Source organism: Gossypium hirsutum, chromosome A02, assembly GCF_007990345.1.
Source record: "Gossypium hirsutum isolate 1008001.06 chromosome A02, Gossypium_hirsutum_v2.1, whole genome shotgun sequence".
Taxonomy (NCBI): Eukaryota; Viridiplantae; Streptophyta; class Magnoliopsida; order Malvales; family Malvaceae; genus Gossypium; species Gossypium hirsutum.
The window spans coordinates 20,621,679-20,627,765 of record NC_053425.1 but is presented as its reverse complement, the minus strand read 5'-3'; the positions used below and the strand labels follow the sequence as shown (position 1 = coordinate 20,627,765).

At 35.1% G+C, this 6,087-nt stretch overlaps 1 non-coding gene across 1 annotated transcript; it reads right to left on the bottom strand.

Annotated features, from left to right (window-relative positions):
- Positions 1–4,916: 4,916 nt before the first annotated feature.
- Positions 4,917–5,022, bottom strand: LOC121216508 (small nucleolar RNA R71). Its single transcript, XR_005912693.1, has one exon. It is a non-coding gene; the product is annotated as a small nucleolar RNA R71 (small nucleolar RNA).
- Between the last annotated feature and the right edge of the window lie 1,065 nt (positions 5,023–6,087).

Below are 6,087 nucleotides of genomic sequence, written 5' to 3'. Positions count from 1 at the left end.
CATATGGCACCAAAACAAAGAATAAAAGGTAAACCAAAACAACCAAATCAAACATAAATCATACCATTTCATCTAAACATTTCTTAGCCTAAACCACGATCAGAAACATTCTCATTTCATCAACCATTTCCAAGCAACATTAAACACATCACAAAATGACATTAGCATACCTATAAACAAATATCACCAACCAAACCAAATAGGTCAATTTACATAGCCATATACAACATTATAACACAACTTTTATAGGCCAACACAAACAGTTAAATTTACTATCAAGCTACAACCAAAATGACCAAAGTCCCTATACATGCCATACAACCCAAAACTAGTTTCAAAGGTACCAAAGTGATGGTTAGATAGTGTGATGTAGTCTCCAACGATTCTCGAATCTGAGATAGCTTTGAAATCACTATAAAACATGAGAAAAATAAACAAAGTAAGCTTTATAGCTTAGTAAGCTTGTACGAAATAACTCAACTAAACATAAATACACAATTCATCAATTTGAACTTGTTAATTTGTAATTCATAAATACTAACAAACCTTCCACATGCTTAATCATATACTTATATGCAAACTTCATAACTTCTTCAATTTAAAGCTCGTATGATTCATATACATACCTGAACCAATCTGTAACAAACTCATACCCAAACAGAAAAATGTCGAATGCTCGAATTCTTGCATACTAAGTGCCAATACATAGCTGAAGCTATTTTAATCTTTCACACTAAGTGCCATATATAGCCGAAGCTATCTCGAATCGCACACTAAGTGCCTTTCATAACCGAAGCTATCTAGAATCGCACACTTAGTGCCATACATAGCTAAATTATCGTCACTATAGTCTCGCATATACAATTTATGCAATATCAAAGCATTTAAAGCATAATTACAACAATGCTTATTATATATGAACTTACCTCGGATGTAAAAACAGCTAAACTGGTCGATTAGTCGGCAACTTTGTTTTGCCCTCGATCTAGATTCGAGTTTCGCTTTTATTGATCTATATGTAATCAAAACCAGCTTATTTAATCACCTCTCTATTCAATTTAGTCCAAAACACATTTACACTTTTGCCCCACATATTTCACATTTTTCACAATTTAATCCTTATTTCATAAAATAATAAATTAATGAAATTCACAATAAACCCATGCTAGCAAAATTACCATAATACCCTTAGAAGCCCATAATTTTTATTTATTTCACATTTTAACCTCTAACTTTACACATTTCTCAATTTAATCCTTATTTTGCATCTTCACTAAAAATCACTTAATAAAACTTGTTTAACTATCAACAACAATTCAAAATCTATCATCAAACTTCAAAAATCACACATATTCATCAATGGCATCATTCAAAATCTTTAATAATTTTGCAAATAGTCCCTGGGTTAGCTAGTACTAGATGCAACGATCACAAAAACATAGAAATCATTAAAAACTGAGTCAAAATCACTTACCGAATTAACCATGCACTTTTCGAACCATAATAGGCATCCATGAACGTTTTTATTCTCTTAGTTTCAGCTAGGATGAGAAAGATGACTAAAATTATGGTTTTTTTATTTAATTATTACTTATTTATCTAATTACTATATTAACCTTATTAATAAACCTTTAAAACAATTTATAACATGCCCAAATATGTCCACTCATATGCCAAATGGTAAAATTACAACATAAGGACCTCTAAATTAAGATTTAATAGCTATTGAATACCTTTAGCTAATGGAACTCGACTTTTACACTTTACGCGATTTAGTCCTTTTTAACAAATTGACCAATCAAACGATGAAATTTCTTAATGAAATTTTCACGCAATCATATTATCATGCTATAGATATTAAAATAATAATAAAATAAATATTTTGAATTTGGATTTGTGGTCCCAAAACCACTATTTTGATTTGACTAAAAACGGGCTTTTACAACGACAATTACCATTTGAACCACCAATGGCTCGAGAAGAACATACCCTAAGAGACACACACTACCAAATTTGGACATAGTGCATGGAAGTATTGTAACACCTAAAATTGGTGAGTCTTAAGTCTAGACGAATGCCCTAAAGGAAACTTGATGAGCGCTGTCCTATCCGTCAAGATGATGTTTCTAGCGCACTAGTAAGGTGCATATGCAATGATAGGACGTAAGGAAAGGAATGATCTCTGAAAAGTGTATGATTGTGGAAAAGGAAATATTGGAAAAATGTATTAAGGATTTTTGAGTTATGTGAAGACGTTGCCAAGTTAAGGTACGCCCAGTTTCTCCAATTAAGGTATAATTTACATACTAACAACATAGTTAGTATGGAATGATGGATCAAATCAAAGATATGAAAATATTTTGGATTCTAAAATACGCTTCTCTACAACTGTAAGCCACTAATAAGAGTAGACTTGAAAGTTAATATCGCCTGTTAAGTTCAACTAAAAGAGCATGGTTTCCTCCCTTCTATTTGATAACAACCAATGATGCCCAACTCCAGAAGCTGATTAGGAATTTCTTGCTAAGCTAAAATTAAGGATCACAATTAATATATAGGATGGTTTCCTCACTCGGGGTAAGTATTCTAGACTCACATGTGGCTTCTGCGAGGGTAAGCTAGCCTATGTTTGAAAATGAAAAGATTGGCATAGAGGTTGATTAGGTTTCAGACAAAATAAAGGCTATATGAATGGAGTTTTGATAGCATTCATATGTCTCATACACAATGATTTTTGAGAGTTCGTGAATGGATGTACGAGCTTGGAGATCAGGCTATTGTACGTGAGTGTAAAATGAGTCCAAAACTTACTCATACATGCGTAATGTGCCTCTTATAAACTTCTATGCTAAGTATCCAATGCATGAGAGTAAAATTAGTAAAGCATGATGTGACGAATCTGAGTGACTATTGATAAACCGTAATTTATACATATTTTTACCCCATGCTTAATACATTTTATGGATGATTTTTCCTTAGAATTGGTGAATTTGATACTCTTAATACCTTAATTTCATGTTTTATACTTATGTGAGCATAGGAGAGCGAAAGGAACGAGAAACGGGCCAAAAATAGAGAAAATGGGCCAACGTACGAAATCAACACGGCCTGGACTTCCTCACAAGGGTAGACCACACGGCCCTGTCAATTTGGTAGAATCGAAGCACGAATCACATGGGTAGAACACACGCCCGTGCCATTCTAACAGGCTCGAGCACGACCTGAAGTAATCACACACGGGCGTGTCACTGCCGAGCCCAAGTTGAGTCAACTTTGAAAAGGCTAATTTTGAGGGCTTTTAAGCATTCTAAAGCCTATAAATACGCCCTAAAGGAAGAGGAAAAGGGAGGCACAGGGAGGAAGGAAGGAATTACTCGAAGAAAGCCGATTGATCCATCTTAGAAGCCAGATTCATCATCAAAACTTAAGATCTCCCCTCAATTTCCCTTCAGGAGTTTTTGGTTTTCTTTATGTTTTGTATTCATTATTCTTCTGAGATTTTTTCCTTTTTAGTTATGAACTAAATCCCCTAAATACCTAAGGGGAATGAAACCTAAGACGAATCTTGTTATTATTTTCTGAATTGTATGATAAATATTTGGCTTGTTCTTAATTCTTGTCTTGATATTCCAGGACATTGATTCAAGTTAAGCTCTTATTCAGAGGAGGAATAGACCCTGTCTAAGAGTACCATTGTCATAATTAAGCGGAGTTGGTTGCGCGCCTAGAGATAGGGTGACAAGATTTTGCCGGATTAGGGTGAAACTTAATAAGAGGATCTATAGATCGAGTTAATAAAACCCTAGGAAGTTAATTAGAAAGAGATTTTAATTATTCAACCTAGGTTTAGACGTTGTTAGTCTCGAGAGGGATAATAATATAAGTTAGGGATTCCTACAGAATAAGTTAAATGAATAAATCGTCCAATTCGGAGTCAGAATAACAAGTGAGGTCTAGGTGGATTCTTCCTTAGGTATTGTCTTAATTCAATCGTTTTCCAAAAGTAATCCCCCAATTCTATTTTCTGTTAATTCTTAGTTTAGTTAATTAGTTAGTTAAAACAAACCCCCTTATTCTTAGGCTAGATAATAAAAAGACAGTCATTACTAGTACTTTTAGTTCCTTTGGGTTCGACAATCCGATCTTGCTAAAACTATACTATTGTTCGATAGGTACACTTGCCTCCATTGTGATAATAGTTAGTTTTAAGAACGATTAATTATAAATTTATAAAACTTATCACACAAAATCACGTATCAAGTTTTTGGCGCCGTTGCCGAGGAACTAAGATATTAGGAACACTTAATTTCTATTACTTTAGCCATTTATTTTTCTTGCAAGTTAATTTAATTTTATTATTACTATTTATTAATTTACTTTTTCTTTCTCTTGGCAGGTTTTTATAGTTTATGACTAGAAGAAACCCGTCTGGACCATTACTTTTTGACGAAGAAATCAATCGCATAGCTCGCAGCAACCGAAGAGAAATAAGACAAAGCCTATGATACACAAAGGAAGAGCAAGAGGACGATATCTCAACTACGACCGAGGAGATGGCTAAAAATCTAGATAATCAGCTACCTCCTGCGATACCTGCTAAACTAGCAAATCAGAATCCTGCTCCTTGTACTATGTATGATTATGCTAAACCTACTTTAACAGGAACTGAGTCAAGTATAGTTATGGTTTGAAGGATGAGGATCCAAACACTCACTTGGAAAATTTTTTGGAATTCTGCAATACATTTAAAATTAATGGTGTTTCTAACGATGCTATTCATCTTCAGTTATTCCCTTTTTCATTGAGGAACAAAGCTAAACAGTGGTTGAACTCGTTACCACGAGGGTCAATTACTACTTGGGAACAAATAACCGAAAAATTTTTATTAAAATATTTTCCACCGGCTAAAACGGCCAAATTACGTAATGATATCTCTTCGTTTGTGCAGATGGACTTAGAAACTCTTCACGATGCATGGGAGAGATACAAGAAGCTACTGCGAAGGTGTCCTCACCATGGATTACCTCTATGGTTGCAAGTTCAAACATTCTACAATGATGTGAACCCTTTGACAAGACTGATGATTGATGCATCAGCCGGGGGAACCATCAATAACAAAACACCTGGAGAGGCTTATGAATTTGTTGAAGAGATGTCACTAAATAACTATCAGTGGCAAGTCATGAGGACTAAGCCAACTAAAATAGCAGGCGTTTATAACGTCGATTCGGTTACTATGCTGTCAAACCAGGTAGAACTTCTAAATAAAAAGATTGATGGTTTACTTGGTTCTTCGCAGGTTCATTCAGTAATGCACTGTGAAGTCAGTGGAGGTGGATCAAACAATTCAGAATATCAATCCTATGGCCACAGCATAGAGAACGAACAATTAAATTACATGGGTAATAATCTTCGATCTCAAAATAATCCTTATAGCAATACTTATAATGCAGGTTAGAGGAACCTCCCAAATTTCTCCTTGGGTGGTCAAGGGAATCAAAGAACACAGAATCCTCCGGGTTTTCAATAACCACCCTATCAATAGGAAAAGAAACCGAACCTTGAAGAGATGCTATCTAAATTTATCTCGGTGTCAGAAACTCGTTTCCAGAACACCGGGACAACACTTAAAAATGAACAAGCGTCGATCCAAGGGCTCGAAACTCAGATAGGCCAGCTGTCCAAACTAATCTCCGAACGACCACAAGGTAGCTTGCCAAGTAATACTGAACCCAACCCAAGGGAACAGCTCAACACAATTAATGTTCAAGATAAAGAAGGATTCGTTGAGCCTGAGCCAGAACTGAGGCAAGAAACTGTGGTGAGCAGAGGTCAATGTGAGGCAGGTCATAATAAAAACAAATCGTGAATGTCAAATATAAACCTCGTGTGCATACCCCAACGTGACAAGGAAAGACCGCTTAGATGAACAATTTGGTAAATTCCTTAAACTCTTAAAAAAACTACACATTAACTTACTGTTTATTGAAGCTCTATCACAGATGCCAAACGCAATAAATTTTTTAAAGAAGCTTTTAGCAAATAAGCGGAAGTTGGACGAGGCATCGTATATGGAGCTAAACCCAG